The sequence below is a fragment of the Megalopta genalis genome, chromosome 12 (genome assembly GCF_051020955.1).
Source record: "Megalopta genalis isolate 19385.01 chromosome 12, iyMegGena1_principal, whole genome shotgun sequence".
NCBI classification, from domain to species: Eukaryota; Metazoa; Arthropoda; class Insecta; order Hymenoptera; family Halictidae; genus Megalopta; species Megalopta genalis.
In genome coordinates this window covers 4,661,849-4,687,129 of record NC_135024.1, presented here as the reverse complement: position 1 = coordinate 4,687,129, position 25,281 = coordinate 4,661,849, and the positions used below count along the sequence as shown (strand labels likewise).

Below are 25,281 nucleotides of genomic sequence, written 5' to 3'. Positions count from 1 at the left end.
CGAATGTTTTTAACTACGTTCGCTTTACTGGAAAGTCGTAAAGCACCGATCGCTGCAAATTTTTATAATAAACGGCGGATTTTATGCGTTCGCAGCAAACGCGAGCAGTTCGAACACGAAACAGTGATACTTGTTAGAAGAATTCGACGAATTAATTATATTATTTATAACTCGTTAATGTCATTCAAGACTGGATTACATGTCTATGCAGTCCCTGTTCGTTGCAATCGTTGCACAATATTTCTATTTCGCACGAAGATCTGCAGTCTAGTAATAAGTGAACTGAAAATCTTTATGCGAGATAACAAATTGTCCGTATCAATTGCGAGACGTAGGGGCCACACAAGCGCAATTTCTTTACTCTCTTAAATAATTTTAATTAGTTGAAATTAATACGGTCAGTGTAAAAAGTACTCGCATACGGCATTTCCGACTTCTGTTTCATTATCATATTGTTATTATTTTATCGTTTTAACCGTAAATGCTTGAAATGCGCAGTATACGGATGGCATTTGATAACCAGCCGCTCAATTTCTTGAAACTTTAGGACCCCCGTAAGATCTGAAAACATATGTAGTCAGAAGTGCTAAACGAAAACTTGTTTTTGCGGGGCATTTTTCGCGTCAAAGATATGTATCCTACGTAGCGCGTCGATCGTTGCCTTGCCACGGTTCGCTTTCTCCGATTTCGGGGCCCGCCCCCGGATCATCGGGCCCCCATCGAGGAAACAAACAAGGGGATAATGTACCGGCCTTAACGAGGGCTAATTGCAGTCCAGCGTCTGCCGCCCCAGGCACCGGAAGTGGAAGGCAACGTATTCGGATAACAAACGCAGAGACGAGTTCTCTCTTACTTTACGGGTCGTAATTGGGAAAATAAGTCAACTGCCCGATCCTTTCGTTACTTTTTATGCAAATCGTTATGACCAATCTGGTTTTCATTTAACAGATTCTCCACGATCGGGTTGCTGCGAATGCGTACTTTGCGAATCCTTTTGCTTTTTATCGAAGTATGTAACGTGCCAAAACATTGAAAAGTTGTTTCGGTGTAATAGATCTAGCTTTGTGATTTTTATTGTTAGTATCGAAATCGTGGAAAATGTTAAACGTTGCTTTTCAAAGCACAGTTGCGCAGAATTACAAATGAATTACTCAAAATAATTATAAAGTTTCTGTAATTGTAATTTTAATTACAAATTACGTTATAATTTAATCACATTGTAATTCATAAGTCAGATCTCCATTCGGAGCAGAATTCTACAAAATATTAAGTAATTAAATTGCGATTTAATTGCATTCGAATTACGAATTACGGTGCAGTTACATTCAATGTAGTCTCACTTCTTCAATGTTCTGGATTGTAATTTGAAGAGGTGCGTTTCAATTACATCGTAGTTTCATTGCGTAGCATTTGAATTACACTCGTGATTCAAATAATTAGCTGAAAGATTTGAATTATGTGATCGAAATACAATGTAATTGTATTGCGAAATCGACTTACAATGCCATTGAATTAGCACAAGTCTGTAACAAAGTTTCTTTCCGCCGAAACAAGTAACGTGTCTCTTGAAACTTTAAAAAATCTATTCGGATAAAATATATCTACGATTGTGACTTTTAGTAATATTATAGAAATCGTGGAAACCGTTAGACGTTGTAAAAATTTCAAAACACTATTCTTCGACGAATATTTGTCACAATTTTACTATAACGGTACACAAAAATCGTGAAAATTACTGAAACGTGCCTGGCAGGTTTGATGAAAAATATACGTTTTTGGTAAATAAGTAATACTGTTTTAATGATAACAACACGAAGAAAATCGTGGACACAGTTCACATACATATGTACAAATGAGCCTAAAAGATTAATGATTAATTTACATGACTATAGAAGGAATCGTAGGAGTACACTAATGTCTCTCTTACTGACGCTCAAATGGACAATTTGGGAAGAGGAGATACGATTATTTGAGCTTTGTGGCTCGTTTTTATAATTGTTGACAATTCGTAACTGTAAAAACAAACCGCAAGGCTCGAATAATCGTATCTCCTCTTCCCAAATTGTCTATTTCTGTGGACAAAATCGTAGCGTCAATTAGAGAGACATTACTGTACTCTCCTTCGAAACCGACCAAGCAATGCTATTTACAAGAAGATCTGATTTTCCTTGTCCAGTAAATTTCTCCCAACTACTTCCGTCAAGGATTATTCAATTCCATAATTTCCGAATCTAAAGTAATCGCTACGAGTCAGGGTGAAACCGCCCACGCGGCAACATTGTGATTATTTTCTTCGACTTTCCGGCTCATTTCCTAGTGGCCGGTCGTTCGGGTTTTCACGAGCAGTAGAGTCGTTTGAATAAATAAATAAATCAGAATTATGAAATTCCGCGGAGCCTCAAAATTTGCATGGCGCGGTCACCATGGGAAAGTGAAATAATTATTAGCGGCGGCCGTATTTATTCGTTTGTAGGCTCGTTCCGCGAGATCACTTAGGATCGGATCGAACACGTACTTACGTGTGTCGTGGTTGGCAGGTATGCAGGCAAAAACCGCTGTCTTGCGCGAATCGGTGCATTAGCGCGTATCACCATGCACGAGTTAAGTGCACAGTCAGCACGACTCGCGGCCAGCGCTGATCCAATTAGCGGCGGAACGGCCGTCGACATTTCTCGTTCGGCAACATTCTCAAAACTTATCTGCCGCGGTTAATTAATTGCCGAATGCGTGGGTGCGTATTCGGCGTAATTCTGGCGATAAGGGGCCGGGGGGGGGGGGAGACGGTGCCCGGGGGCAACGATGCGAATTCAATTCGGCTCGCCCCCTCGTGCGTTGCGGATCGCTTGTCGACACGCTTGCTACCGGCGGTCTTTTTTTTTCTCGCCGCAACCTACATTCTTCCAATATTTCATTAAGCTCCGTACGTTTTTAAACGGTTATTGCACAAAAGACTTTAAAACAGCGTTGGCCGAAATTTTATTCGGATTACCGGCTAAGAGGGAGAGACTTAACGAATAACATTTCATTCGACGCTATCGAATGAACATCCATTCGGATAAACATTTATCTAGATAACAATACATAAGAATTTATCCGAATAAAAAATCATTCGATATTCGAGTAAGAATTTGCTGGAATAAGCAGTCATTTGTTGATCGAATAAGAATTCATTTAAAAATTCACTTGTTATTCTACAGTAAGAATTCATTCGAATAAGTTATCTGTTATGCGAGTAAAAATTCATTCAGTCGTTTGTTATTCGAGTAAGAATTCAATCGAATGTCTAATGAATAATTGTTGAATATTCACAACGGACCACGTAAATGAAGTTCTAATGTACTTAAAAATTTTAATATATTATTTTATAGATTAGAACCTCGGTAGCCGATGAATCTTAAAAATGTCATACTTCGTTTCTCATCATGAAATCAAAGAAAAAGTGTTATCCACTTGAATGTCCACTGATATAATTCCTTTTGCTACTAGTAATAACCACGCTCTCACGAAATTTCCTGTTTCTAATATATTGCCCACATGAGAGAGAGAGAGAGAGAGAGAGAGAGAGAGAGAGAGAGAGAGAGAGAGAATCCTGCACACTAATAAGATATAAATATTGACAGGGGTTGTTTTCACGGCAGAATAAGTCGATGAAAAAATTAATGAAAATTGATGAAGAGATTGTCTTCGTATCATTTGCAACCATAATATCGCAATCCATAATGTTTGAGAAGATTGTCTAAATCGAGCTCAACTTTGTACATTGTCCTTTAATTGTTGCAAAATCTACCGGCCGAGTCTCTTCGTCTTTTAAACCACACATTCTCTGTGTCTGTGACTGTACTTGGAACTATCTCAGTTCTCTCTCGATATGAAAACAAATAACGAAAATTACTTCGTTCCATCAGAGTTGCAACAGAAAGCATTAGAGATATTTCATGAAATCGAAGTAAAAGAAAAGAAACAAAATGCCGAGAAATATAAAGGTCGAACGGTATAAGCCGAGATCGCTATATTCCGGGTTATTGCATGGAAGTTTGATAATTTTCCACCGCAAAACATGAAAACGTGAGTCCCCGTTGCGGATTAGAGGCGCAGTTAGGAGCAGCCGCGGAAGTTCCAGCCACTTTTACTTAACGAATTATATTATAAGAAGCGAATGAAATCGTTGCAGCAATTTAATGTTTATGCAATGTATTCGATATAATGTACGTTGCGAAAGAAGGAAGTTGTATCGATGTATTCGTTGAGTGGATTGCATCGAACGTGATTTCGGTTCGATACGCACCAATTTTCTATTGGTTAAGCAGAAAAAGATTGCTGAATGTTTCCGTCTATAGTGGTAGCCTACTTTATGTCAAATTATTTCACTGCCAATTCTAAGCCGTCGATTTTACGATTTCTCGCTTCCATATATCCTATTTTGATCCGTTTCCAGTATCTTTATTTATTATCACTTTTGTGGTTTTATTACTTCGATCCTCGCAATAAGTAAGCGATGGCAAGTATAGTGTCTAACCCAGACGCTATATGTATAAATAATATTTCGTAACGATTTATATTTTTTCATTTGTTCGTTTTATTTCGTCTTTGCTTCCAAAGTATTTGAAGCACCTTAAAAATTGACATATATATATATATATTTTTTTTTTTTCATTTAATTTATTTAATGTCGCATCTGCTTAATAGCAATTAGCGACCACTTGTGGGACAACATTTGTACGGTTACAGATAGTACAATATATACAATAGTTTCGCATTACATTTTTACATTATTTTCTCAATCTAGGCTTCTTAAATTGCTATATAATTTCGCTAAACAATTTAGTTTCTTCTAAATACGACATAACCTTTGCAGTTTCTTCGTAGTTGTCCAAACATTCTTTGATGGCATTTGGCATTTTCACTATCTTTTTCTACTATATTTTAATTATATTTTAAAGTTGCAATTTAAACGAAATTTTTCGTAGGACGAGTATACTCGTCGCGACACGATACATTGTCATTTCTTCGCGACGAGTATGCTCGTCAAGAAGAGCCAACTGGTTATAATGGAGCACAACAATACAGTAATGTCTCCCTAACTGACGCTCAGATTCTGCACAAAAATGGACAATTTGGGAAGAGGAGACACGATTAATCGTGCCTTGCCGCTCGTTTTTAAAGTGTTTGACAATCGGTAACTATAAGTACGAGCCTCAAGCGCCTTGAACAATAGTATTTCCTCTTTCCAAATTGTGCATTTTTGTTTTCAAGCTGAGCGTCAATTAGAGAGAACTTACTGTAATTGGGATCGTGACGAAAAGAGGATCCTCGTAGACAGCGAAGCGCGGCTCCTCGTCGACGGGTTTAAGAGCGCGCCGATTAAACGCGCGAGCCACCGTCGTCGCGAGAATCGAGAGAATCGAGCGCAATTGTGTAACAAGCGTGTACCGTTCCACGAAGATCGGCACGCATCAAAATACCTTCCCAAGCGGAGCACGCTTTCCTCTTCGAGGTGGCCTACCGCAAACACATTCAGTAGCTGCCGAAGTATCTGTTGCAAACTACCGGTGCAGCTGCACGTATGGGCCTGTGTATGCGCCTGTGCTTGCCCCGGAGCCGATGGTACCGATATTTATACGTACATATCTAGGTGGTCGTGTAGTTGCCGGTTGCTTCACGCGATACCGTGCTAGATTTACCAGCGTTGCTCTAACGCGGCTGTTCCAGGCCAGAGTTGCAATAAATACTGGTTCCCCGGCCGAGCTTAAATATACATATATATGTATATCTATCTATCTATATGTGTAGATATATACATCTATTTCTATATAATGTTAATACCTATTCCTCGGCTACGAGCTTGGTTTTACACACCCACGAATCACGCCAGCGATCTGCAACGACCGCCGTGAGTATCGGTTGCTCAATACTCTCTCGCGTTCGCATAGTCATCTATGCATAATCCAAAACTCGAAAACGCTCCCAACACGTTCCAATGCAGTGCAAAACTTCCCGGCTAAACGGCTTTAGCAACTTTTCTTACGAAAGGAAAACTATGAAATCCTGATCGTCGGTTATGATTATTCGTGGCCAATATTTATTTACGGTTATCCGTAATAACCGAAAACTGCTGTGAATTTTATAATGGTTGTCTGTAACGAATTAACGTTCTTGTCATCGATAATTATTATTTAATGACTATTTAATGGTATAATATAAATTTATTATAAAAAAAAGGTTATTTCTAACTAAAAACTATTTTAGTCATTCACGATGGTCATTGATAAGCAAGAATTATTTCCGTCATTTGTAATGGTTATTGATAACAAAAATCGTTTCAAGCAAAATCGAATGGCTACAGTTCAATTTTTTCTCGTCTCGTTTATAACTATAGCCTCTGCTTATAATTCGAAAAGTAAAGTACGTGGGACACTTGTTCGCAGAACACCTTTTTTTAAAACTTATTTCAGTGCGTGGGTGCAGCTTCTTATTCATTGGCACGTATTTCCGTGACACTCTGTATAGTAACAAGCTGAAGGCGTTTCAAAGAAAGAATGCGGTATTTCCTGTCGAAACAAAATCCGGGGAATCGCGTTGAAAAAAATTGATCCACATCGGCAGTTCTAGGCCAGAATTGCAAGAAATACTGGTTTCCACAGCTGAAATGTACTATAAATCTGTATAACGTTAATATCGTTGCCAGGACCCAGACACCCACGAATCACGCCAGCGATCTCCTACAATCGCCGCGCGTACGAATTGCACAATACTTTCGTCGGGGGACAGATTTTTTCCGCTCGGTCGTATTTTCCGTTAGAAAATATGCGAATTCCCGGCACAGCACTCGTATTAATAATAGTTTTCCAGCAGTCCGCGGAACCCGTTTCCGAGGAATTGCTCGAATACCGATTATCTCGCGGAGAGAAGTGGTACGTGCTGATCGCTTTGCAGCCGATTAACGCGAGTTCGAGTTACCTGCTACGTGGATCCCGAGGTCTCTCTTTCGGGAAATTTGTTTCCGATTTGTACGGCAGCCGTAACCGATTGAAAACAAGCAGCTGATCGATTTGGATGAACAGCTGACCGAAAGAAACGTTTCCAATCGCGCGAACTATTGAAACGAATACTTACGATCCCGCTCCGTTATTCTAATAAAGCATAATTACTGCTAATATTTTTTACTACTACTTTTTATTACTTTTTGTTACTTTCTTTATTACTACTTTTTCGTAACTACTCTTATATTTTTCATTACAAATCTTTTACTATACAATTGGTTTTATTACTTGCCGTCTGTTCTTGTATATGTTGTGCATATAGTTCGCATACATATTGCATGTATTTTTGCACATATTCTTGCATATTAATATTGCATAAAATCTGCAACCTAATTATTACGTATTCACCGTTATTTACGTATTCGTATTGCGGATCTCTATGCGAATTAAAATGTTCTAATTAAATTGTATTAAACTTGAGTTCAACAGACATAGGCACATTCTTCAATTTTTAATGTTTTTACGATTTCATATTTTCCCCGGTCAATTTCATCATAAAAGCATAAAACCCGCGATATAATTACATCGCATGCCGCGTTACGTAACAGCTTATGCATTATGCGTTTCCTTCAACCAAAAATATCAGAATATTTCCATTAGCTTCTTTTTGCTTGAACTGGTTCGATATATGCAATACCCGCGGCAGCATGCACGAGCAATATACATATATCGTCAAAACGATGAATTATCGGAAAAATCAACGGCGGATAGCCAGACAATCCGATAATAAATCGCGAACGTAGTCCCTCGAATTTCCGCTCGTAAACTTTTAAGCATCGTATCCCGCGAGTGAACCACATACAGTGCTCCGTGTTATAATTTTTTTTGGTCCGCGGGTCGGCGCGCGTCTGAATTATTTCAACGATCGCGCGGAGAAAACGGGCCATCGAATTATTATTTATGGATCGTTCGATGCCAGCCCGAACGCGTCATTATTAAATGAAATCGATTTCCGATCGGCGGCCGAGACGCAACGCGGCAAACGTTTGGAATTCCTTCCTCTTGTAAATAACGCCGGCTCCATCGCGGGTCCGTTCAGTTATTGATAACTTGTTACTGTAATAGAATAGATTGGAGCACGGCATTATAGATACGACGCGTTATATCTCACTTCTTCGCGAGCCCGAGGAATTCGCATTTCACGGTGCGGCGCGAAGATTATTTACCGGCTATTTCGCGCCGATCCGATTTATTATTATCAATATACTCCTTTATATCTAAATGCTAAAATGAATTCGCGCCACTCAATAACGTTCCCAGTTTCCAATCGTCCAATATCAATTTAACATCGATGCCGATTACTGGCGCATGCTTTTCAAACGACTCCGAGTGCTACTGAAAATGATTCTTTTTATCACGGACCATCGAACAGGTATGATACACCTGTTTTCATGAAGCTTGCCATAACAAAAAAGAAAAACACCGAGAAATTCGTTTTTCCAGGCAGGATTTCCATTTGCGAGATTTAACGAGACTGGTCGAATTAAACTGTTTTCAATTACGTGGAAGCATATATGATCTTGGAAAATTTTGTGGAAGCCTGTTTTTGGAAAACAGGCTTCGGTAAACAATTAAGAAAAATTATGATATATATATTTTTCAGCGACACATTATATGTTCAAATATTTATCTACGTATCTGAAAAATTGGGCTCTCGATTGATATATCATAAAGAGATTTACATTTTATCAATGGGATAACGAATCAGATGCGGTCTTCGGGAATAATTATTTTCATAATTAATTTCAAACTTAACGTAGCAATTCCATATCGTTGATATATTTCCATTGCCTTGTATTTCATCAACTAACGTTTTCAGTAAACACGCAAAGAATAGCACAACAATGTCACTGTGTAATCAATGATAGAACATTCAATGGCGACGAACACTGCACCGTACGTAAATGAACGTATTAAAACTCTCGAAGAATATTAATCATTCGAATTGAATCATTGAAGGCTTCTGTAACTGGCTGAATCATTTGTTTCTTATCTTACAATTAGCGGAACAATAGACGACGTTTCACGGCGCGCGCGACTGCGGTAATAATTGAATCCGTTTAATTGCCGCCGCGGACTCGGACGACAATAAACCGTCGACGCATCCGCGGGTCGCTCGAAAGGTGTGAACGCGCCGGACACCTGCGAACGTATATCAAGAAATTAGTTGACTGCGGTTAAATGGTCTCGTCGCGTCTGCTATCCGAGGATCTAGGTGGCCGTCGCGCCGCGGCCACGATCGCCGTTCGCTTTGAATTAATGCCGGTCCTTGCCATGCTGCGAGCACACGCGACGCATTAATCTCGTTATCTCTTGCACCTCGCGAATAGATCCACTTGCCGCGGCGAATAGGCGCTCGGGTAATTACGCAATCGGCTGTCCCGGGATTTTTCGAATACGGGCGACCAGGTCGTAATCGACGCGCGACCGATTCCGAACGGTGACGAAATCGTTCGGCCGGCTCGCCGATAACTTCCGTCGTATCAGTGATTTATCAGAAATCAACGGTTACAGTTCAGGAACGCGGCTTTTTTTTATCAACCCCTCGCGCTCGGAGAATTTTCGCCGGCCAGAAATTTCAACGTATTTGTTGGCGAGGTAAGTGACGTTTTCGAATGAAATATAAAATAATGGAACGTTGCGAATAATTACTTCGTTTAGATTGATTAGACAGAATTTGGGACAGCCAGACTTGGTCAAATTAATTGAAATTAGAATGAAAATAAGAATGATAGATGTCTTGACGTATCTCCATAAACAATATCACTGCGAGTGTAAAACCATTGATTACTCCGTCACAACGAATCGTATTTTGAAATGTTTCTTCAACGATCCCCCATGATCAAAAAAGACTTAGCTCAATGTCGTTAATAACGTTAGCAGTTGATACGACGTGAAGCTAGGAAAGAAAAAGAAACAGAAAAAGAAAATAAGAAAGAATAATTATTTAATAACTGTTTGGAGTGTCCTCTGGTGCGGAAGATGAAAGAGATTTTATTCGAAGTGTTATTTAAAATATTGTTTCGAATATTATCTCAAACGTGGCTAGGTCTGGATGCAATACTATATCGCTAAAGATTTTACGGAACAAACATTTTTCATTTTTAATGTGTCGTAATTATTAGCAGTTTTGTTGCATCCCTTTCGTTTGACCGTGCATGCCTTGTGTTTGAAATGTAGACACATAAATATGAGCATTGTGTTTCAAAGTAACATTGTTTCATTGCGTAACAAAATTAAGAACGAAATTGTACTTGTGCTGATCTCCTGTGTGGATTGTATATTATGAAATTTTATCCTTCAAGTAATTGTAACCACCTGAAAATTAAAGGAGAGACGATTTTTCTACCTGTTTTCACGTTGAAACGTTGTCCAAGCTATACATATACATATTTATTACGTTAAATATAGGAGAAAAATGCATGCAACTTTTAACAGGTCGTCGTTAATATATGTTAATGCGATTGTTGAAAAATTCATGTAATCCTCTATTAACTCGTCGGGTTTGCGATGTTTCGACGTAAATTTAGTTGCGCTAATTTGGAAATACGAGATGCTCGCTGGAACAACGACTGGCAGTAATTAGTAGACCGGTTAAGGGTTAAACAAATATAGGAAATCCGGCCTTTGAGCGAGCGCGAGCGTGCAGTGATGTACTGCCATTTATCTCGAGGACACGGTTTGCCGATCGCGTCAAGGGGATGCTCGATAAACCTTCTTATTTATTGCGTTCCTAAAGAGCAAACCATCGCGAGTATTTTTTTTTCTCCTCCGTATCACATTTTTCCTCGTTTTTTGCTCCGCCCTGTCTACGCTCGAGAAAAAACTGGACGGCTGTGATTTATGGAGAGCGATGCTCGCACGAGAAACTGTATTACGCCTTATTTGCAAACGGTTTCGGGGAACGCCGATGTGATGCTCTGTTACTTTAGCCGTCTTCGCGATTTCTATTCTTCGAATTCTCTAATTTACATACGTATTCTTCATGCGCAAATTATGTCTACCGTTATGGACGGTTTCAAATCGCTTTATTATTCACATTATTCAACGAAATCGTCTTTACGATTCTAACGTTAAACTAATCGAGCATTGGACTGATGCGCGTCGCTTTATGAGAACGACAAGATTTCATTCATTTAGTCCATTCTTTATTATAACGTATGTCCGAATTAAGAAATTTATTCGATCATTTCGTATCGAAGAGTCTTTATAATCCCAACGATTAACATCGTCGAAAACCCATTAACATTTTTACCAATCATCGGTAGCTAAAGAGTTGACACTCTGAGCGCGACTATGGTTAATTCAAGCGACGCCAGTGTTCTTACCGTGCGTTGAAATCACCGAACGGCGGTATATACACTCGCATCATTTATGGAAACTAACGAAACAGCTCATCCAAAAATCGCTTAGCTTTTGGAAAATATAACGAATAAGTGTCCAATTTGTGCGTCTCGATCGATTAAATCGTGACGTACTAGATTGTAAAAATCACTATGAATTTAATCGGACACCGCATTCCGCAACCGTTAACTATGAAAAATTCTGTATTTCGAAAGTTGTCGGGTTACTGTTGCAATTCGACAATTAAAGGCGTTATCCAGGCATCAACAAAGTGCCAACAGCACTTGATACACAGTAAATTCTCCCTTATCGACCTTCAGCTTGGAGACAAAAATGGACAATTTCGGAAGAGAGAGGAAGAAGAGGATTATTCGAGGCTTGCGACTCGTTTCTATAGTTGTTGACAATCGGAGACTGTAAAAGCAAGTCGCAAGGCTCGAATATATTCACCTAAGTTCCTTCGTATCTCATTCCATCGACGCGATACAATACAGAAAAGTAATAATCGAAAACGATACCTTCCATTTCCCCGTGGCTTTTAAACAAAATGGTGGCGAGCCGGAGGAACGCACGGGCGAAGGCGGTTCGCGCACGTTGCACGTGCCACGTGCAGCACCGGCGCACGCAGATGCACATGTGAGTACACACAGGCGTGTGCAAACGCGAACGCGAATGCACACGCACAGGCACACGGCCCTCGCAAACTAGATGCGCTCAGTCAGCCCGCCGCTATTTCCATATTCGTATGGGAAACTATTTTTTTTCTAGTCTGTTCTCCCGCTCACTCTCTCTCTCTCTCTCTCTCTCTCTCTCTCTCTCTCTCTCCCACTTTCCGTACGGTTCGTGTGTACCTAGCGAACGCGTACATCGTGGGGAGATTACCGCGTCTCGTTGTAGGCGTTTCGCTATGTCGGCGTGCCGCATCTGGGATCGGTGTCCTCTAACGGGACGCGATGCAAATCCTGCCAAAGCTCCGGGACAAAATCCTCCCGGGCCCTGCTCGCGTCTCGGGAATTTGTAACAACGATCCATCGATCGAATCCGGGGGTGTTGCAATTTGCAACAGGCCGACGCCGGGGATCGCTCGATCCGCGACGCGGCGCGGCGCGACGTCGCGCCGGTTTTCAGTAATCGGCTGAGAAATTTGTAATGCGGACGCGCCGCGCGGAGGGAGCGGATCCTCGGGAGGATGAAGATAACTTCGGGATCGAGTGGGCTTCGGATTTTTCGAGACGCTTAGGATCCTCGGCGTGCAGCGCCGCGCCGGTTCCGCGAACCGTGAATGCATGATTTCCTGGACGTAGGAAGAGGATCTGCTGTAGAACGCGATAAGATCGGCCAGGGAACCGATCGATTCAGGAACTTGTGGTTGCGCGATGAACGGATGCGGCTCTCGGAGATGCTATTACGTTGTTACGTATCGAGCGTACCGATTTTTAACACGTTGCCCATCTGGAGTCTATTAGCAGGTTTATTAATGGCCGAGCCATATCTAGTAGGGGCTTCGTAAGTTTCCTTTTTAAACGGCGATCCTAAAGCTATTGATTATGATCTTTAGGCGAAACGAGAGTCGTAGGCATTCGTTACAGGAAACAGAAACGACGACGTAGGCAGCGGTCGGATTTCTTAATAGCTGAATAAGTTAATAACAATAATAATAATAATTATTATTATTTATGATAATAATATTAATAATATATAAAATAATTAATCAATAATATATAATAATATATATAAAATAATTAATAATACTAATAATTAATTTATTATAATAATATTATTATTTATAATGATAATTATTATTATTATTATTATTTCGTGTGTACAGGATGCCCAAAAGGTCAAACGGATGAGGAAAGTTCATATAAACTTATGTCCGAAAATGCTTTATTGAGAAGATATAAGGATATTTGGAAGATATTTATGATTTATTGTGACATTTATAAAAAAACATTCAAAAATTCATTCTTCTGCAGAAACACAGGCTTTCATTCGTCGAATTAGTTATCGATATCTTCCAAATATTACATCTTTATCGGAAACAATAGAAAAAACTTTCGAACACATTCCAAAATTTGATCTTCTGTTACCATCGTATTTTTATAAATCAACGTTTACATAAATTTTGAAAGCTTATTTTAACTCAAGTAACATGTAGTATCAGTTTGGTCCCAATCTTCTCATATAAACGGGAAGAGAACTTTCCTATAAAAAGTTCAAAATGATTTGGGAACAATTGAAAGAGAGAGGAATAGAAATATCGTATAAAAGAAATGTAAAAGTAAGAATAATAATGATAATGATGATAAATTAAATGGCAAGGGGAAGAACCCCTTCCTATAAAAAGTTCAAAATAATTGGGAAACAATTGAAAGAGAGAGAGAAAAAGAAATATCGTATAAAAGAAATGTAAAAGTAAGAATAATAATGATAACGATGATAAATTAAATGGCAATAGAAGAGAAAAGTTAGAAATAATATATTCGCATCGGCCATGGAATCGATCCGTTCGGCAGCTTGTGGTTACGATGAACGGATGAGCATTGAAGATGTTATTATCTTGTTACGCACCGAGTGTTACGATTTTTAACGCTTTGCCTGGCAGAAGTGTATTAACAGGTTTCTAATGATGATGCCTTATCCAGAAGGAACTCCATACGTTTCTATCAAATAACCCTTAAAGTAATGATTAGATAGTGATCTTTAAGATAAATAAAAATGGTCCGCATCGACGGGAGGAAATAGATGCAAAATGCTAATTGATTTCTTCTTTTAATCCCGTTGCTACGTAATATCGAGTCGGACTCGCGATGAAGATTTATTAACTGATTGAACGCGAGCATTATTAATTTCTCGTAAATTGAAATAAAACGTTATTTTACCGTTGTTAATATGTCAGTGGTGAAGTAAATATAGGATATGCAGTGATTATGAAGTTTCGTTTCCTTTTAGGAAGTTATAATAATTCGTTACAATTATGGATAATTTTGAATATTCTTTTCTGTTGCGAACACCGTCGTTTCACGGCAAATTGAATACTGTTTTCTATCAAAATGTTGTTTCTTTCTCGTGTTAGCAAGAAGAGTTGAAGCGTAAAAGCTTCAAACATTCTCGTGTTAGTAACATAAATATCGGACTGAATTTTTTAATTAATTCCTACTTCTTAATAAATTTCGTTAATTCCTTCGATTTATCCATTGCTTTAAATTTCGTTCACTCATTTTTGTCATAAATACATAATTGAGAAGTTGTGTATGAAGCCATGAATTCTTAACTCACCTGTGCTAGAGTCATTACTGATTCAAACTGATATTCTATTAATACATATTTGCTCCTCTCTGTGAGATCCTACGTTTCCTCCCCACGTGACTCCGGCACAGTATACGGAGGGTTAGTTTCCTTTTTTTTAGTAGATTAAATTTATTCGCGCGTTGATCGCAATACTGTCAGCCATGAAAATTAGATAATGTCAGAGAATCTTAATAGGTGTACAAATTAATGCATCACCTTCATAATTAATCGTTCGAGACGTTATTTTGCATTAAAATCTTTTATTCATCGTGTCAGAGACTCATTAGTTACTTGCAAGATGACGCGAATATTACAGAAAGTGATGGAGATTAATTTCAAGAGTAGAACGCATCTCGATTGTTTCTAAGTAATGAATTTTACGAATTGACTTATATCTAGTGTTCAATAAATCGAAGAAATTAGTATTTACGACAATAGCTACACTGCGGATTTTCATGTATTTCTGTAATTTTTATGTCATTTTTACCGGAAGAAATATTCTAGTTGGAATTAAAAATTATTATTTATTATTTATTATTTTATATTATTTTATGATATTATTATTCTATTTATTATATTATTATTTTATAGTATTTTCATGTTCATAAATTAGCTTATGAAGATACACAATCTAGTAATTACTCTCTGAATTGTTTTGCATCTCTCAGATCGTATGCAAATTTGGTACACTCGATAACGACCTTTTTTATGACAAGTATACTCGGCGAAAAAAGAAAATGTGACACACACTCACACACGCACACACCCACATACACTTTTCAAAGAGACTGCAACAGCTAACTTAATTAAATCTTATTATCTTCGCCAAAAAAAAGTTTCCAACAATACAAAAATATAACAACGGTATAAAACCGATCCATTTCCGCCAATAACAATCTCGCGAGAAACTGAAAATATCGCTACGAAACGATGATTAATATTTATTAAACTAAACCTGAACATGGAAGGCGAACACCTCGAATCGTCCGAAAAAATCGAAAATACTCTAGAAAACGCGATCGAGGACCGATTCGATCCACCACATTTCGCTTCGACTAAACTGTAAAACATCGTGTATACCATCTCCCAGCTTTCGCGGGAACAGTGAGATTTATCCCGAACGATTATGCAAATCGAAAAGTTGCGGATTCAGCTGGTGCGAGCACACACGTTCCGTGGTCGCAGATCAATCGGACACGTTTTCCCGATCGAAAACAATTACCACTCGGGCCCGGTGCAGGAAACACGGTCCCAGGTCCCTCGGAAATCTATCCAGAGCATTCCGCTTTCTAGATCGCGGAGGCCTGACAGGGTACAGATTCCCGTGCGAGACGCGCAATAGATTCCGCTGTATACGCGCGCAGTCCAATTTAAATTTGTCCAGAAGCGAAAGGATCTCCGGGTTGTCTTTTAACGGGATCGAATGCAAAGCAGCCGGTCGCGTCGGATCGGGTCCCGGAAGCACACGTTCTACCACGGGGCCCGCGCCATCGTCCCTGATAAATTTTCGTGTTTCTCCTCTCGGGTTTCAGGCTCTCGGCGCTGCCTAAGCCTCTCCCCGGGTTCTATCCGCGCCTAGAACCGCCGGCAAAACGGCGCGGCGATAATGCAACGATACCATAAGGCCTTGTGTCGGATTGAAACATTGCCTGAAATCTGTAACACAACCGGCGAGAAGGAAACGCGCGGTCGGCTCGCCTTGTTTCCCGGCGGTTTCGCCGAATCGTTCCATATCTGGCCGCGTTTCCTAACGGGACCGCCCGTCCCGGCTACGCGAAAGCATCGCGGGACCACGGCTATATACACGGGGCCCCCCCTGTTTTCGATGAATTTCGCGATACCTCGAAACTGCGTGCGAATGCATAATGCACCGCGGCCGATCACTCCGGCTGATCTCACCTGACAATAAATCAGCGGATGATACGCCAGCCCCGATACCTTTCCCTCGGTAGATCTGCGCAGGGGATCTACGGGCTCGAGATCGGGACACCATTTTGTCATGGAACAATCGGCCGGATGGGAACAATAATGCTTGCCCAAGGGATTCTGCTCGGGCGCTACGCGATACGAGCGTTTCGGATTCGCTTTTTTAACACGTTCCGTGCCGAGCTTTTTCTACTCGAATCTTCACACTTTGATATTTTACTAAAACTTGATGTATTACGTGCAATTATTAATTCTCGTACACATAACAACGTAACAAAAACTTATCAACGCCCATTCTTGCGGTGGAAATTGATTCTTCGGTTCTAAATTTCTTGTAAACAATTTGTTCAGTTCACTAAGTAAACATGCAAGCGTGTACCATCGATGGTACACGTGGCACGGAACGTGTTAATCCCCTCGAGGAAGAGGTTTCTTCGACGTCTCGACCGCCGTGACACCCTCGTCACGGGTGACGGGTGCGTGGGTGACGGGCGAGGAAATTAAAAATATTGTGAATATTGAAAATGTAATCGATGTCGCACAACTGGACTTTTCAATTATAAAAAGTGACTAAATAAGATATTTTAGTTTCATGAAGTTTTTGAGATGGGTGGCATAGCGGTCGAAGGGTTACGGTATTAACCCTTTCGAATGGCGAACATGCAGTTTCATTCGAAATGTACTGTATCGTTTTTCGAAATAATTGTTACGCTACTAAATACTGTTATATGTAAAACGTCGTTGAAAATGTGAACGGGATTTAAGCTGACAAGTATGTATAATGATATTATATAAACAGTTAAATAAATCATGTAACATTGAAATAGGAAGCCTCGGCCCTTTTAGTACCAACCAAAAAAATATATTTATCTAATCGAAACATGTTTAGCCTGGTTGATGTAATTTGGTAAGATTACAGAAAAGAAATACTATGAATATATCGTAAAAATACTGTGAAAATAATAGTTTCTCAAGTGTAACCATCAACGGTATCAAAGATCTATATTATGTATATGTTAAACATTTATATAATAAACAATGTATGTTAATTTTGTGTGTGTGTCTGAAAGCAGTCATGTGTGTGTGAGAATGTTTTTATTCGAAAATGTTAATTATTGTCGAGGTTATATTCACCAAATAATCAAGGCAAACTAACATTTACTTGAGAGACGATTCTCACTGGTGTTCGTGAATATTTTTATAAATGGTGGATAAACTTTTCGCTACAATTGTTTGTATAGCGGAAAGACTATGCTTTCAAGAAGTTATTCGAATTTCTTTATTCGAAAATATTAATTATTGTCGAAGATCTAGACACGATATTCGAACGATTGAGATTAGTATTTTACGTGTACGACGAACCCTACAAAACAAAGGTTCTCGAATTACTTTAAGCACCGACTTTAAACGCATAATTTGAAGAAAACCATCCGCAATGTTGATTTTAAGTAATCGAAAACACTGATCTTTTTGTTGCAGTTTTTGATTTCGCGACGACCAGCGAGAATTGATGAAGAATGCACGAGCCCCGTTCAGTTTGACCCGTTCGAGTAAGTTTGTTTGGATTTCTAATTAATTTTGGTAGAATTAACGCACAGTCGCGTCGATCGAGATAATCGTTATCACGGTTCGGTCATATAATCGTGTAAATCTATCACACCGCGGTGAAGTTACTCGTGAAATATATCGCGAATAAAATCGCTAATGTAAATCCATTAATTTAATTCGAGCACAATCAAATTGAATGCGTGAATCAAGATAACCCTTTGTGCTACCAATCGAGATAACTCAACATCGGTACGCAATATAAAATCGTCAGAAAGATTGAAGGCTTCGGAGCAGTGATAACTCGTGTATACCGAAGCAAATAATTTCAATTATTTGCTACGCCTGGCTGAACAGTTTTTTTTTTCTTTTTGTAACGCAGGCAGAAGTGATTTAAGATGTAAAGCTGCAGGGAGCCAGTCCCGAGCGTACAGTCAGTCGGATTAAAGAAGGAAATGGTTAATGAAGCAAAGAATCATACGTTAACTAGAAAAAAAATACGGCCTTTCACGGTTTCATTCGTTAGATGAATCGATAGCTTGCGATATGGAATGAAATAAGTCTTTATTATGTAACGTCGGAAGTCCGACTTATATTGAATATTTATCAGTACGCTATAGTACCGACTCGGATTTATACGCTGGCAATCGCAGGTTAACCCCGACACAAGGACTGGATTTTTCGACAGATTGGATTAATGGATCTGGTTCTAATTCCAATCGACGCGATATATGCACTCGCGAAAGACGTTAAGTGAATTTTGTGGATATTTTGTGTCGAATCTATCAAATACATCGATTCTAAATGTTGCAGACTTACGAATTTTTTAAAATGCACAGCAATTTCGTTAAGCAAGATTACTGATTTTATTCGAAATTGTAGCAGTTCTACGGGAGCCTCGAAGAAACTGTTCTCTCTAAATGGAAAATCCTGAATGTCCTCGATAGTTAGTACTTGTTTTTTCGAATCTATCAAATACATCGATTCCAAATGTTGCAGACTTACGAATTTTTTAAAGTGCATAGCAATTTCGTTGAGCAAGGATACTAATTTAATTCGAAATTGTAGCAGTTCTACGGGAGCCTCGAAGAAACTGTTCTCTCTAAATGGAAAATCCTGAATGTCCTCGATAGTTAGTACTTGTTTTTTCGAATCTATCAAATACATCGATTCCAAATCTTGCAGACTTACGAATTTTTTAAAATGCACAGCAATTTCGTTAAGCAAGATTACTGATTTTATTCGAAATTGTAGCAGTTCTACGGGAGCCTCGAAGAAACTGTTCTCTCTAAATGGAAAATCCTAAATGTCCTCGATAGTTAGTACTTGTTTTTTCGAATCTATCAAATACATCGATTCCAAATGTTGCAGACGTACGAATTTTTTAAAGTGCATAGCAATTTCGTTGAGCAAGGATACTAATTTAATTCGAAATTGTAGCAGTTCTACGGGAGTCTCGAAGAAACTGTTCTCTCTAAATGGAAAATCCTGAATGTTCTCGATAGAAAGTACTTGTTGTTAACGGTAAATCTACACCGAATGCAGAGTTTTATAAATAATATTTAACATAATGCAATGCGTAAAAATGTCGACAGAGAATCGATAACAGAACGGACGTCTCTGCATCAAGGATTATTAACGACAACTGAACAAAACATTTCGAGCCACTCAGTTTTCCTCGTATGATACATTCAACACACAAAAACATATGCCTATTATTTCCTATCATATTAGAATGACAAGTCTGAGTCGGTGTAGACTGTTCACCATTTGCATCGTAATGCGTGCATAAATTAAGAAATTGATTTCACCGTTTCTTCTAAAAAAAACTCTTCATACTGTCAACAGTTAAAAAAGAAGATGTGCAATTGGTCATTTTTACCACCACGGTATATTCGGTATTAAAAATGGAAAACCTCGAATAAAAAGAATTAAAAATTGGTACCGTTCTGTTTGAAGCTCTCGAGTGCTCCATTGAGCCGCTTCAAGAAAACAGTCAGCGATAAGAAAGCGCGGAAAAATTCTCGTAAAAAAAAGAAAAAAAAACGAGAACTTCGAATTCGTCACGGTCGGCTCTTTCGAAGCGGGGGTGGTGTAACAGTATCGAGAAAGTGGCCTAGCTAGCTGCGGTTCGGAAAAGAAAAAAAAAGTGAAGAAAAGAGAGTTTTAACGGCGGCGAATAGCAGAAAATAGAAAAGATTTATCAGGACAATCTGCATACGGATAGGCGAACGTGTCCGTCACGGTCGCATCCCGCATACCTATCGTATCAGACCGGAGTCTGGTTTTTTTGCCCGCCTTCGCAGATACATACAATGCTGCCGATTTCGTAAGTGTAGCGTGGCGATCGCGAAGTGTTTCAGCGCTTTTACGCGCGCGTGCTGTAGGAACTGGGTCGAGCATCCGTTTCCTTCCAGCGATTCCGCTTGTAAGCGCGGCAGGCGGCTGTTCTACCGTCGGTTTTCGTCTTACAGTGACGAGTTATAATTGCGCCGTTTGCGTGATGAATTTGCCAGAGGTGCAGCGATTTCTGTGTTCAACAAGCGCTGTTTATCATGGTCTGGTTTGCCGGAGAAAATGCTCGAAGTCGTAACAGCTTCGCCTCTATGCCGCAACTCCTGACGTAACATAGAAGTAGAGAGACATCAGAACTTCGGAGCTACCTTGTTTCCGAAAGCAAAGAATGATCGACTCCTTGTTGCGCGTGGGTTAATCTTGGGGATCCAAGAGGAAAATTCTGACGCTGTTCTGTTTAACTTGCGTGGGCCTTCTGGAGAGTCTGGACGCATTCTTCTCGCGGTTTTATTTGTTTTGCGCTTCTGCAAGAATATCGGTCGGAGCAGAGAAGGATGAATTAATGGGTGAAAAGAGGAGCGTCGATCAAGATAGGTGGAAATATTATTGGAAAGTTGCAAGCATGCGGATAATGTGTTAATATTTATGAAAGAATATGTGAACAGCAAGATATAAAAATAACATTTGAACGAGCACTCGAATGCTTAACCCTAGAAAGATAACCATATGACAACGTACGTAAAAGATAACCATACGCTTCAGAGGCGCATGCTTTTCTAAGGCGTCAATTTTATACTAACAATGGATATTTATTTAAGTTAATCTAGTCATTTTAAAGGTTTGGCATTATTGTAAAAATAAAATGCATTTATATTATATTTTTTTATATTTTAAGTAATTTTAAACTTAAATCACTAGACCTCTATGAAAAATTAACAAAAATCAACAGTCTTCGCAGGCGCCTCTGCGACGTAGGTTATCCTTCTCGGGTTAATGAAAAGACAGATACGCATGATTCGGATGAAAAATTATAATTGAACAAAGTAATTCGAGACTTTCTTAACGAATTGCACAAAACGGAAGTTCAATAAAAAATGTATTTCTTATTTTAATAACTTCGGGAAATTAAGGATATTGTAGGGTCTCTTCTAACGTCATAATTCTTCGATATTTCAGTCAATTTTAGCAGAAATGCATAAACTGCATAAAATCTGCAGTCTAAGAACAACCTAATAGTCGGTTATTGACGCAATTCACACGTCCGTATGAATGAATATTTCCGTAAAACGAATTTCACAGAATTTTTTAGCGATGTTCAAAGTGTATTAAGTCGTTCAACTTTTTCGATTTAGTTAGCTAAATTGATTGTTTAACAGACATTCTACATCGGAATTGCAGGAGATGATCGACTATTTACGAGCGTGATACTTTTTGGTATGGGCATTCCGTTAATCGATTATTGCCTGAAAAACCCGAGCGAGTTGTTTTGCTGGACTGAACGAGATTGCTTGTACCACATTTTATTGCAATAAATCATCGCGGATCTCGCCTACAAAGAGTTAATGTTTCTGTAATTGTTAGTTCGAGTACAAACCGTTGCGTCATTTTGCTCCGGTTGTCTGTTAGTTCGTGATTATAATTGCTGCCGCTATTGAACAATTCATTACGGGAGTCACGTTGACGCTTAGGAGATTATTAACTCTCCGCGGTGACTCGTCCTTTCGAGACCAGCACAAATAGTTTTAAGAGATTGCAATTAACATGTGTTACTGAAATGCCTATGCGAGTGAGAAATCGCAACAGCGCAAGGCCTCGGAATCGCAGTAATCCGAGGGTTAAATAATAGTCGGTACGAATGATGATAAATTAAGTATAACGTTCGCTTTACATGCTTAACACATTGTCTCTCATGTTTGTCATTGTGCACAGCGACATCGAATACCGAATAATTTCGCAATTATCTCGTGCGATTATAATTGAAAATAACGTTTTATTTCATGTTACCTCGAAAGCGATCGCACGCATAATTATCAGATAAAAGAACATATTATTTGAAACAACATATCAGACAATGTCCTCTCAAATCTGATCCGAGTGCAACGAAAGAGAGAGGTCAGCGTGTCGCGTGAATTTTGCAACCGGGACAACGAACCAAGGAATCCCCATTTTTTATTGGTCCGGGAACAAGCGTCAGACTTTTTCGTTCGCTTTCCACGTTTCGTATTAGCGAACAGCGAACGTGTCATTGTGATAATAGTAAATTCTTGGGCAACGCATTCCAGGCACGGAAGGAGAGCCGGCGGCCGCTGCAGTAATGTTACAGGACACGCAATGACATCTCGGTTCTATTCGCGAACACGATTTCGAGACACTGTCTCCGAAGGACAGCTGGAACGTGGGTGTCGCGTATCGATATCGTAAAACGGGAAAGCCTATTATTGGCTGCTAATAACGAGTAGCTCCGGCGTGCTCCGTTGCCACGTTTTTATTCGTCGTCGGCGTATCGACGATTTTTCTTACGGCGCTCCCATTTGATCGACCGTTTTACGAGCACTCTGAATCAACCGAATTGCCCCTTTTAAAATTCAATAGCCCCGATCTTATCGCGAAACCGGCACCGTTTCCTCAGCCAATTATCGTCCGGGTTTGTCTTTCATCCGTGCGGTTGCCCCGTGCCGCCCCACGCGCGCGCTTCGACGCAACCTTCCCTCCCCCGCGAAATCGATCAAAACGGCCCTTGATCGAGCACTTTGGAAGTTTACGTCCACGAATGAAATATCCAGTCGGTTTATAAACGGCTCGACAGATCGTACGTCAAATAGCGGAGAAATTTTCCAAGGATCTAATCTTATCGAACGCGAGCCAGATACGAACGAAGTTGACCAGGATGTGAATCAAACCAAGGAATTATTCTAATCTTGCACCTGGTTATAGCGTGCGTACACACGTGTATCGAAATTGTTTGTACGTAATTATATAATTAATATCTTATAATTAATTAATAATATCTAGATAAGTAATTATTAATATCTGGATCATTAATATCTTCATTCACGTTATATTTTTTACTTCCACTTGCACATGTTCTTTCGTAGGACAGTTCCAATACTGGAGTTGGAAGAAAATTTGCGAAAAACAACAGTTGGTTAATTCTTAAAAGTTGTAGAATGTTTATAGGTCAGACTGTTCGAATTTTTATAAAAGTTGGTAACGGATGAGCCGCACAGTACAAGGAATAAATATGGCAATGTTCGAAATGGATACGTTTTATAGATCAACAACGCAACGACGCACCTTATATTATTTATATATCGTAACTAGATCGCGGATTTTATGGAATTATTTATAGAGACGGGTTGGTGGAATGCAGAAGATTTTATTCGCGATATTAATCGAATAAAATATTATTATATACACAAAAATGGACGATTTCGAAAGATATGATTATGGAAGGTACGATCATTCGAAGCTTGCGGTTCGTTTTTACAGTTACTGACAATCGGTAACTGTAAAAACGAGCTGCAAGGCTCGAGTAATCGTACCTGCTCTTCCAAAATTATCCATTTTTCTGCGCAATCTGAGAGTTAATTAGGGAAAATTTACCGTATTTGAAAATATGAGATACGATTATTCGAGTGTCGCGGCTCGTTTTTATAGTCGCCGATTTTCAACAACTGTGAAAACGAGCCGCGATGCTCGAATAATCGTATCTCCTCTTCACAAATTGTCCATTTTTTTTTTTGTACAAGCTGAGCATCAATTAGGGAGAATTTACTGTATATGAACGAGCTAGCTTAAAGAAAATGAAGAATTCCAAGTCTTATCTCGTGTGAAATGATTCCTCAAAGTAAGCTTCACATTTGTCCGAGATTTTTTTAATCGCTGAACCGACACGAAGCGGAATTCAGTTCGGCGGGAAACGTGATCCCGAAGTGATTATGATCCCGCAGTAAGGCACAAAAGGGAACGACACGGCAATTTCAGAGACAGCGGATTGATATTTAGCCGGCGCGCGTTTAAGTGTAGCGTCGTTTCACAAATCACCCCCAGGCGCGTCCAATTGTTAACCGGCAAGTAGGTTAGGGGGTCTGCGGCTTAATTGCGGCCAGTTTTATCATTTTTTTAATTGAGGCGACCAGAGTTCCTTTAATTACACACGTGCAGCGACAGAGAAAGCTACTGCGGACAGCGACACATCTCAGCCTGTTTTTAGTGGCTTTCTTAGGCTCGCTGCATCACGCTCGTAAAGCCGCCCGATATTAATGACGCTAATGAATTAATTCGTTTCAATTTTCAATCTTTATTTGTCGTTGTTATTAACCGGCTTAAACGGCTTTAATTTATCGGACGAGAAGCATTTCGTTGTACCGTGTCGTGCCGTAGCTTCATAAGACTTCGTTACTTTCGTGATTAACGTCCTGTATAGTCCAGCTTTCAGGTTATTGACCTTTGCGCAACGATGCAACTATTTTTACAGAAAACTGTTTATCAACTGATCGACAATTTATAATTTTTAAATTATAACTCATTAAACAATTTTAGATTGTTGCATCTTTTTTAATTAAAGCGTGTGATACATTACAATTTGTGAAACAACAAATTTATGTTATTATGCGATAATAATAATTATTAATATAATAATAATTATTATTATTTATAATAATAATAATTATTATTATTTATAATAATAATTATTATTCGTTATTTATGTTTTATTAGCAGTATAGATTGCAGTTAAAACTTAAACTAATATACTATAATTTGAACTTTGTATATAATTTGAATCCCACTGAAATTCAGCTTGCAACATTTTTAATAACGCAATGCATGATATTACAGT

At 39.2% G+C, this 25,281-nt stretch overlaps 1 protein-coding gene across 1 annotated transcript in view; it reads left to right on the top strand.

Annotated features, from left to right (window-relative positions):
• LOC117228925 (uncharacterized) overlaps window positions 1-25,281 on the top strand; it is a 176,583-nt gene that overhangs the window by 121,646 nt on the left and 29,656 nt on the right. The window contains exon 3 of the mRNA XM_076525749.1: window positions 18,081-18,151. The gene's annotated coding sequence lies outside the window, so the exon portion shown is untranslated. The remainder of the gene's footprint in view (window positions 1-18,080; window positions 18,152-25,281) is intronic.